At 49.5% G+C, this 11,118-nt stretch overlaps 1 non-coding gene across 1 annotated transcript; it reads left to right on the top strand.

Moving 5' to 3' along the window:
• The first annotated feature begins 462 nt into the window (after positions 1-462).
• On the top strand, positions 463-570 carry LOC115893089. Its single transcript, XR_004053044.1, has one exon. It is a non-coding gene; the product is annotated as a small nucleolar RNA U13 (small nucleolar RNA).
• Positions 571-11,118: the final 10,548 nt, after the last annotated feature.

Here is an 11,118-nt window from a genome sequence, read left to right as displayed (position 1 = left end):
CAACTGACTCAGCCAGAGGAGCTAGGGAAGGCTGCACAGCACAGGTGACGCCTGCACTGAATCTTCAAAGATAAATAGGCATAATCAGGGGACCAAAGGAGAGAGGGTGCTCCAGGCTGGGAAGCAAGGCCTGCCAAGACTGTAAAAAAATGCTGGGCACACCCACGTCCACACCATGTAAACAGAGCAGTAGATGCACTCATGAACACCTGTGCTCACAGCTGCTCCATTCTCTACACTCCTGCTTACATACACAGCCCAAGCGCATGCTTGTCTGGGCCCCCCACGTGCACAGCAGACAGCCTGCCGGCTACCTGTGTGACCCACTTATTTCTCTCAACCTCTCTGGGCCTCAGTTCACTCACCTCTTACGTGGAAAAAATGACAGGTACATGGTGAGGGTTATATGAGACAGTACCTGTGGAGTACCAAGGGCAATGTTCAGTAAACGTTTGCTGTATGATCCTTTTGTAGTTCATAAGCATGATGATTGGGCTTTCATGCTCATGCATGAGATGGGCCTCCCTTCAGTCTTGTTACAGGCCGGCTCTGTGGCTCATGCCTGTAATCCCAGCACTTTGGGAGTCCAAGGTGGGAGGACTGCTTGAGGCCAGGAGTTCAAGACCGGCCTGGGCAACATAGTGAGATCTCATCTGTAGAAAAGGTTTTTTGTTTGTTTTTAATTAGCTGGGCACGGTGGTGCAGCTGTGGTCTCAGCTACTGGAAAGGCTGAGGTGAGGCCAGGTGCGGTGGCTTACACCTGTAATCCCAGCACTTTGGGAGGCTGAGGCGGGCGGATCAGGAGGTCAGGAGATCAAGACCATCCTGGCTAACACAGTGAAACCCTGTCTCTATTAAAATACAAAAAAATTAGCCGGGTGTGGTGGTGGCGCCTGTAGTCCCAGCTACTCAGGAGGCGGAGCTTGCAGTGAGCCAAGATCGGGCCACTGCACTCCAGCCTGGGTGAGAGCGAGACTCCGTCTAAAAAAAAAAAAAAGCAGTCCGCTCAAAAGTAAATAAATAAATAAATACATTGTAGCTGGGTACAGTGGCTCAGGCTGTAATCCCAGCACTTTGGGAGGGCAAGGCAGGTGGATCACCTGAGGTCAGGAGTTCGAGACCAGCCTGGCTAACATGGTGAAACTCTGTCTCTACCAAAAATACAAAAGAATGTAGCCAGGTTTGGTGGCAGGTGCCTGTAATCCCAGCTACTCAGAAGACTGAGGCACGAGAATCACTTGAATCCAGGAGACAGAGGTTGCAGTGAACCGAGATTGAGCCATCGCACTCCAACCTGGGCAACAGAGTGAGACTCCATCTCAAAAACAAACAAAAAGATATAAGAAATCCACTAAAAAAAAAAAAATTGTAACTGGGCACCGTGGCCCACACCTGTAATCCCAGCACTTTGGGAGACTGAGGCCGGTGGATCACTTGGGGTCAGGAGTTCAAGACCAGCCTGAACAACATGGGGAAACCTTGTCTCTATTGAAAATACAAAAATTAGCCTGGCGTGGTGGTGCATGCCTGTAATCCCAGCTACTCGGGAGACTGAGGCAGGAGAATCGCTACATTATGGCTCAGTCTAGGGCCCTTCCCTTCAGACCTTTTCTGGGTAATTTAAATAAACACCTTTCTTGTTTGTTTAAGCTACTGTTATTGTCACTCACAGCCAATCATATCCTAATTCACTTACTGATGACCACTTTTGGCCAGAACTTGGGCTGAGTTTCGGGAACAAAGCCAAATCAGACATGAGCCCCCCCTGCCCATCCATGTGAAACACAGCCCACAGGGGAGACCAAAGACGGAACAGATAATCTCAAGATGCATCTATTTTCTTTATTTCTTTTTTTGTTTTGGTTTTTGAGAAACAGGGTCTTGCTTTATTGTCCAGGCTAGAGTGCAGCGGTGTGAACACGTCTCACTGCAGCCTCGATCTCCCAAGCTCAACCGATCCTCCCACCTCAGCCTTTCTTTTTTTTCTTTTTTCTTTTTCTTTTCTTTTCTTTTTTTTTTTTTTTTTTGAGGCAGAGTCTTGCTCTGTCGCCCAGGCTAGAATGCAGTGATGTGACCTCCTCTACCTGCCGGGTTCAAGCAATTTTCCTGCCTCAGCCTCCTGAGTAACTGGGATTACAGGCATGCGCCACCATACCCAGCAAATTTTTGTATTTTTAGTAGAGATGGGATTTTACCATGTTGGTCTCAAACTCTTGACCTCAAATGAGCTGCCCACCTCGGCTTACCAAAGTGCTGGGATTACAGGTGTGAGCCACCATGCCCAGCCCCACCTCAGTCTTTTTTGTTGTTGTTGCTGTTGAGATGGAGTCTCGCACTGTTGCCTGGGCTGGAGTGCAGTGGCGCCATCTCGGCTCACTGCAACCTCCGCCTCCTGGGTTCAAGTGATTCTCCTGCCTCAGCTTCCCGAGTAGCTGGGATTACAGGTGACCACCACCGCGCACAGCTGATTTTTTGTATTTTCAGTACAGGTGGAGTTTCATCATGTTGGCCAGGCTGGTCTTGAACTCCTGACCTCGTAATTTGCCACCCTGAGGTCAGGAGTTTGCGACCAGCCTGATGACATGGAGAAACCTGTCTGTACTAAAAATACAAAATTAGCCAGGTGTAGTGACTCGTGCCTGTAATCCCAGCTACTCGGGAGGTTGAAGCAGGCACATGTCCCAAAGTCAAGAAAACAGCTACTGGTGACGTTGGGTGTCACTGCTTTTTGAAAAAGCAAACAATCTTCCCCCACACCCTCTGTGTGCCCCAGGGCTTCCCTGGGCACTCAACAGGTGGGCCTCCACTGAGAGGCAGGAGCAGGGCCTCGGGTGTGGGAATGGGGACCTCGGGGACTCTCCTGGGAGACTCTCACCTGCTGGGGCTTCCATGACCTCCCTGGCTGTGGTTGCCCGTGGCTGGAGGACACAAAAGAAGAGTATTAGGACGATGGGAGGGCAGGTCCAGAGAGGGAACAGGCCCAGAACAGTGTAAGATCATAGGCAGAGCAGGGGGTGGGACTCCAGCTGCTTGTCACAACTCCGGCATGAGTGCCAGGCTCTGGCACCCGCATCTGGGTTTGGTCTCATACTGGACCTGATGTGGGAAAGGGGGTCAAGCAGAAGAGATTGGCTAAAGGATCTGAGTGGAGTGAGAAGCAGTGAGGCAGGCGGCAGAACTCAACTCCAGACCAGACTGAAGACCAGCTGAAACAGGGAAGAGGCACAAAGCACCTCTCCATAAGACACACACACCACCACCATGACAGTTTACCATTGCCATGGCAACACCCGGAAGTTACTGTGCCTTTCTATGGCAATAACTTGGAAATCACCCTTTTTCTAGAAATTTCAGAATAACCTGCCCCCTTAAATTATATGTAACTAAAAGTAGGCATAGACTGAGCATGGTGGCTCATGTCTGTAATCCCAGCACTTTGGGAGGCTGAGGTGGGCGGATGGCTTGAGGTCAGGAGTTCGAAACCAGCCTTACCAACATGATGTAGTCTCGTTTCTACTAAAAATAGCCTGGCGTGATGACACGTGGCTGTAGTCGCAGCTACTTGGGAGGCCGAGGCAGGAGAATCACTTGAACCTGGGAGGTGGAGGTTGCAGTGAGCTGAGATGGTACTACTGCATTCCAGCCTGGGCAACAGAGTGAGACTCCATCAGTCAGGCAGGTGGTGTGTGGCATGAGCCCCCCGTGGGGAAGGCCTGCAAAAGGTCTCAGACTGGAGGTGCTGGAGGAATAGAGCTCTAAGGCCAGGGGAGTGCAGGAGCAGATTTGGGTGGTTTCCAGGAGCAGAGCAGAGGGGCAGCCTCACCAAACTGCCACAGCCCTGCCTCCCCTGCTCAGGGGTGCACCTGAGAAATGGCCTTGCCATGAACTCACTTGGCCTTGCACACTTTTCCTCCAAGTTACCCTGAAAATGTTCAGGCCTACAGATGAGCTGCAAGAATGGCACCATAAATATCCCATGTATTCTTCACTCAGGTTCACCAATTGTTAACATTCTGCCGCCCTTACTTTCTCTCGTATGCTCTCCGTTGACAGTGATGCCTGCATATGTTCTGATCTAGAAATCTACATCGATGTCTAAACCCGTACGTTTTGCTGAATGATTTGAGTTTCAGACACCAGGACCCTCTTGATTCTTCGGTGGACATCTGTCGAGTAAAAGGACATTCGTCTGCATGACCATAATCCAGTGCACACACTCTGGAAATGGAACCTAGGATACAGCACCATCTACTATGCGATCCATATTCAAAGTTCCTCAGTGGTTCCTGTGAGGTCATTGGAGACCCTTGCTCTTTTTTTTTTTTTTTTTTTTTTTTAGACAGTGTTGTTCTGTTGCCCAGGGTGGAATACAGTGGCAAGATCTCTCGGCTCACTGCAACCTCCGCCTCCCGGGTTCAAGCGATTCTCCTGCCTCAGCCTCCCAAGTAGCTGGGATTACAGGCGTCTGCCACCACACCTGGCTAATTTTTGTATTTTTAGTAAAGACAGGGTTTCACCATGTTGGCCAGGATGGTCTCGATCTCTTGACCTCGTGATCCACCCGCCTCGGCCTCCCAAAGTGCTGGGATTACAGGCATGAACCACTGTGCCTGGAATATTTTGAATTTTCATCACATGTATGTTTCTAATATTATGAAGGTTCTTTCTTTTTTTTTTTTTTTTTTTTTTTTTTTTTTTTTTTTTTTTTTTTTTTTTTTTGAGGCAGAGTCTCACTCTGTCGCCGGGGCTGGAGTGCAGTGGCCGGATCTCAGCTCACTGCAAGCTCCGCCTCCCGGGTTCACGCCATTCTCCTGCCTCAGCCTCCCGAGTAGCTGGGACTATAGGCGCCCGCCACTTCGCCCGGCTAGTTTTTTTGTATTTTTAGTAGAGACGGGGTTTCACCGTGTTAGCCAGGATGGTCTCGATCTCCTGACCTCGTGATCCGCCCGTCTCGGCCTCCCAAAGTGCTGGGATTACAGGCTTGAGCCACCGCGCCCGGCCTGAAGGTTCTTTCTTTATTACAAAAGTAATACACGCTTATCAGGCCAGGCATGGTGACTCACGCCTATAATCCCAGCACTCTGGGAGGCCTGAGCAGGCGGATCACTTGAGTTCCGGAGTTCAAGAGAAACCCCAAACTCTGAGAAACCCTGTCTCTACTAAAATTACAAAAATTAGCCAGGTGTGGTGGTGGGCACCTGCAATCCCAGCTACTTGAGAGGCTGAGACAGGAGGATTGCTTGAACGTGGGAACTTGAGGTTGCAGTGGGCTGAGATCTCGCTATTGGCAACATGGTGAAACTCCTGTCTCTACTAAAAATGCAAAAAACTAGCCAGGCGTGGTGGCGCGTGCCTGTAAGTCCTAACTATTCAGCAGGCTAAGGTGTGAGAATCTCCCAAGCCTGGGAGGTAGAAGCTGCAGTGAGCCAAGCCACTGCACTCCAGACTGGGCAACTGGAGTGAGAGAGACCCTGTCTTCAAAAAAAAAAAAAAAAAAAAAAAAAGTAATACACATGGCCGAACGCGGTGCTCACGCCTGTAATCCCAACACTTTGGGAGGCCGAGGCTGGCAGATCACTTGAGGTCAGGAGTTCAAGAGCAGCCTGGCCAACACGGTGAAAACCCATCTCTACTAAAAATACAAAAATTGGCAGGGCATGGTGGCAGGGGCCTGTAATCCCAGCTACTTGGGAGGCTGAGGCTGGAGAAACACTTGAACTGGGAGGCGGAGATCACAGTGAGCCGAGATCGTGCCACTGCACTCCAGCCTGGGCAACAAAGCAAGATGCAGTCTCAAAAAAAAAAAAAAAAAAAAAAAAAAAAGACATGCTTATTGTTTATAAACTAAAACAGTATAGAAGTGTATAAACTAAAAAATAACAGTGCACTGTCACCCAAATCCATTTCTCAAAGAAAATCATTACTATTAAATGGAGTGTTCACACGTGTACACGTACTCATGGGCCACTGAACCAGCTTGGAGAACAACCCTAGCCACAGCGTTGCGGTTGCTTTTTTAACCAGTCTCTCCTGCATCCTCATGTATTTATTGTTAAAAAGCCCAGCATCTCCCTCTTGAGGTCTCTTCCAGAATAGTCTGAGAATCCCAGGGACTCACTCTGTCCAAAGGAGGCCAATCCTACTCTGCAAAGCCTAGTGGTGCACTGTGTGGGCTCCAAGGTTACAGTCCTCTCAGTTCATTCCAGGAACTCAGCTCCCTGAAAGGAAAATGATGCCAAGCCAGGCGCAGTGGCTCACACCTATAATCTTAGCACTTTGGGAGGCTGAGGCAGGTGGATCGCTTGAGGTTAGAAGTTCGAGACCAGCCTGGCCAATATGGTGAAACCCCGTCTCTACTAAAAATACAAAACTTAGGCCGGGTGCAGTGGCTCACACCTGTAATCCCAGCACTTTGGGAGACCGAGGTGAGCAGATCACCTGAGGTCGGGAGTTTGAGACCAGCCTGACCAACGTGGTGAAACCCCGCCTCTCCTAAAAATACAAAATTAGGCCAGGCGCGGTGGCTCAAGCCTGTAATCCCAGCACTTTGGGAGGCTGAGACGGGCAGATCACGAGGTCAGGAGATCGAGACCATCCTGGCTAACACTGTGAAACCCCGTCTCTACTAAAAAAAATACAAAAAAGTAGCCGGGCGAGGTGGTGGGCGCCTGTAGTCCCAGCTACTCCGGAGGCTGAGGCAGGAGAATGGCGTAAACCCGGGAGGCGGAGCTTGCAGTGAGCTGAGATACGGCCACTGCACTCCAACCCGGGCAACAGATTGAGACTCCATCTCAAAAAAAAAAAAAAAAAAAAAATTAGCCAGACGTAGTCGTGCATGCCTGTAATCCCAGCTACTCGGGAGGGAGAGGCAGGAGAATTGCTTGGACGTGGGGGGCAGAGGTTGCAGTGAGCCGAGATTACGCCATTGCACTCCAGCCTGGGCAAGAAGCGCTTAACTCCATCTCAAAAAAAAAAAAAAAAAATTAGCCGGGCATGGTGGCACGTGCCTGTAATCATGGCTACTTGGGAGGCTGCGGCAAGAGAATCACTTGAACCTGGGAGGAGGAGGTTGCAGTGAGCCGAGATCGAGATTGCGCCACTGCACTCCAGCCTGGACGACAGACCCAGACTCTACCTCAAAAAAAAAAAAAAAAGAAAGAAAGAAAGAAAGAAAGAAAAGAAAGAAAAAGAAAATGACACCAATGACACCAGAGTGGGAAGGTTCAACAGGACTTTCAGCCTAAACCACACATGGCACCTGCGTCCCTCACCAATGCCTGGCCTCTGGCACTGAGCTTGGGTCACTTGTCCACATCCACTTCCCACTGAGTGAGTTATTTCCTTTGAGGCATAAGCGTCCTCTCTGCCAGCTGGACAGGACTGTTCTGGTGGGTCAGATGGCAACTAATCCTACCAGGAGAGAGGAACTGGGGCCCAATCTCATTCCTCCTGGTGGTCCCCAGGCTGGCCGCAAATTTCCCCACCTCTTCCCAGGTTAAGAGAAAGGCAGTTCTGAGAGTTGATTAAGAGCATGGAGTTGCCTGTAATCCCAGAACTTTGGGAGGCCAAGGTGGGAGGACCACTTGAGGCCAGGAGTTCGAGACCAGCCTAGGCAATATAGTGAGGCCCCATCTCTACAGAAATTTTAAAAATTAGCTGACCATGGTGATGCGCACCTGTGGCCCCAGCTACTCGGGAGGCTGAGGCAGGAGGATCACTTGAGCCCAGGAGTTCAAGGTTGCAGTGAGCCATGATTTGTGTTTCAGCCTTGGCGACAGAGTGACACCCTGTGTCAAAAACAAATAAACAACAACAACAACAAAAGGCCAGGCGCAGTGGTTCACACTTGTAATCCCAGCACTTTGGGAGGTAGAGGCTGGTGGATCACCTGAGGTCAGGAGTTCAAGACCAGCCTGGCCAATATGGTGAAACCCCATCTCTACTAAAAATAGAAAAATTAGCCGGGTGTGGTGGTAGACACCTGTAATCCCAGCTACTTGGGAGGCTGAGACAGGAGGATCACTTGAACATGGGAAGTGGAGGTTGCAGTGGGCTGAGACCATGCCATTGTACTCCAGCCTGGGCAATGAGAGCAAAACTCCGTCTCCAAAAAAAAAAAAAAAAAAAAAAAAAAAGGGCATGGAATTAGACTGCTTTAGGTAAGTTCCTTCCCCACCTGTCAAATGAAGTAATAACAACAGCAAAAGACCAAATGTGTTAACACCTATGGATAGATCACTTAGCACAGTGTGGGCAGATAGTAACTGCTCAATAAATGGGAACTACTATTATATATCTGTATGTAGTTCTCTAATATCCCTATTTTATAAAAATGAGGTCCCCCCATATTTTTCTTAGCTTCCTTTTGTCAATTAATATATCATAGACATTTTCCAGGTCTGCACATGCAGCCTCCTCTCCTATGTGAGAGCCACATGGCCTTCCAAAGGACGCTGTCCATGCAGGAGGCTAAACTATGTCTGTGGGGTCAAAACACTCAGTTTCTGCCATGGTGATATCTTCTGTTGCTTTAAAACTTGGAAATGGCTCATACCTGTAATCCCAATACTTTGGGAGGCCAAGGTGGGAGGATTGCTTGAGCCCAAGAGTTTGAGACAAAGCTGGGCAACATGGTGAAACACTGTCCCTACAAAAAATACCAAAATGAGTATTTTTGGTGTGGTGGCATGTGCCTGTAGTCCCAGCTATTTGGGAGGCTGAGGTAAGAGGACTGATTGAGCCCTGGAGCTGAAAGCTGCAATAGCCGTAACTGCACTCCAGCCTGGGCTACAGAGAAGACCCTGTCTTAAGAAACACGAACAAGGCCGGGCGCGGTGGCTCACGCCTGTAATCCCAGCACTTTGGGAGGCCGAGGCGGGCGGATCACGAGGTCAGGAGATCGAGACCATCCTGGCTAACACGGTGAAACCCCGTCTCTACTAAAAAATACAAAAAAAAAAACTAGCCGGGCGTGGTGGCGGGCACCTGTAGTCCCAGCTACTCGGGAGGCGGAGGCAGGAGAATGGCGTGAACCCGGGAGGCGGAGCTTGCAGTGAGCTGAGAGCCGGCCACTGCACTCCAGCCTGGGCGACAGAGCGAGACTCCGTCTCAAAAAAAAAAAAAAAAAAAAAAAAAGAAACACAAACAAAAACAGACTTGGAAATTAGTTAAGGTTTAGTTCAGTTAGATCAGTTAAAGTTTAACTGTTAAACTGTCACCTGCATTTTTATTTCTTTGTCTGGAAATGTGTGTTTGTCTTTCTGTTCATTTGACTTCTAACCCACATGGGATGGGTTTTCCTAACTTGGGAGAAATAGGTGAGAGGTCAGCCTCCACAGGGTGAGGCTGTTAAGGAGGAGGGGGGGACCAGGACAGCCAGTGGCCAGGGCAGGACAGAAGAAGGCCAGCCATCTTTGGTTTGTATTGTTTTGTTTTGTTTTGTTATGAGGCAGAGTCTTGCTGTGTCTCACCCAGGCTGGAGTGCAGTAACGCGATCACGGCTCACTGTAGCCTCCATCTCCCTGGCTCAAGTGATTCTCCCATCTCAGCTTCCCGAGTAGCTGGGACGACAGGCCTGTGCCATCACACCTGGCTAATTTTTTTTTTTTTTTTTTTTTTTTCTGAGACTGGAGTCTCACTTTGTCACCCAGGCTAGAGTACAGTGGCCGGATCTCAGCTCACTGCAAGCTCCACCTCCCAGGTTTACGCCATTCTCCTGCCTCGGCCTCCCGAGTAGCTGGGACTACAGGCGCCCGCCACCTTGTCCGGCTAGTTTTTTGTATTTTTTAGTAGAGACGGGGTTTCACCATGTTAGCCAGGATGGTCTTGATCTCCTGACCTTGTGATCCGCCCGTCTCGGCCTCCCAAAGTGCTGGGATTACAGGCTTGAGCCACCGCACCTGGCCAATTTTGTATTTTTTTAGTAGAGACGGGGTTTCACCACGTTGGCTGGGCTGGTCTCGAACTCCTGAACTCAGGTGTTCCGTCTGCCTTGGTCTCCCAAAGTGCTGGGATTAGAGGTGTGAGCCACTGTGTCCACGTGTTTTTTCTTTTTGTTGTTATTGTTTTTATTTATTTATTTATTTAGACAGAATCTCACTCTGTTGCCCAGGCTGGAGTGCAGTGGTGCAACCTCAGTGCACTGCAACCTCTGCCTCCAGGGTTCAAGCGATTCTCCTGCCTCAGTTTCCAGAGTAGCTGGGATTACAGGCGCCCACTATTACACCCAGCTTATTTTTGTATTTTTGGTAGGGATGGGGTTTCACTAAATTGACTAGGCTGGTCTCGAACTCCTGACCTCAAGAGACCTGTCTGCCTCAGCCTCCCAAAGTGCTGGGATTACAGGCGTGAGCCACCGTGCCAGGCCGTGGCCCACCATCTTTGTTTCTGCTCCAGATGGCTGGGAGTCGTTCCATCTCCTCCCTCACCCGCCTACAGCCAACCTTTTAGCAAGGACTTGTCCTCAATATTTCTGATATCTGCCTCTTCCTTCCACCCCCACGGCCACCACTTTAATTCAGAACTTGGATCACTGAGATGGCCCCTAATGGTTTCACTGCCTTCTTCTTCCCTTCCCTAATCCATTGTCCATATGGAAGCCTGGGGCAGGTACAGTTTGGAAAGCCGATGGCACTACCTGGTAATGCTGAAGTTGTGTATACTTCTAGCTCCTTCCCCTTTGCACCAGGACACTTGCAGTAGGAAAGTCACAGCGACACTGTCTGCAAAGCAAGAAACTAGAAATGGCCAGGCACAGCAGCTCATGCCTATAATCGCAGCACTCTGGGAGGCCAAGGCAGGTGGATCACTTGAGCCCAGGAGTTTGAGACCAGCCTGGGCAACATCGTGAGACCCCATCTCTATAAAAAAAGAAGAAAGTGGAAAAAACTCAAATCTCCATCAACCATAGTGGATTCTTTTCCTGTTGCTGCTGTAACCAGTTACCCTTAGTGGCTAAAACACACACGTTTATTATCTTACAGAGCTGGAGGTCAGAAGTCCAAAATGGGTTTTACTGTACTAAAATCAACACGTCAGCAGGTATGCATTCCTTCTGCAGGCTCTAAGGGAGAATCTGGTTTTTGCCTTTTTTTTCTGGCTTTCAGAAGCTGCCTGCTT

The sequence above is a fragment of the Rhinopithecus roxellana genome, chromosome 13, assembly GCF_007565055.1.
Source record: "Rhinopithecus roxellana isolate Shanxi Qingling chromosome 13, ASM756505v1, whole genome shotgun sequence".
NCBI classification, from domain to species: domain Eukaryota; kingdom Metazoa; phylum Chordata; class Mammalia; order Primates; family Cercopithecidae; genus Rhinopithecus; species Rhinopithecus roxellana.
This window is presented reverse-complemented; position numbering and strand designations above follow the sequence as displayed.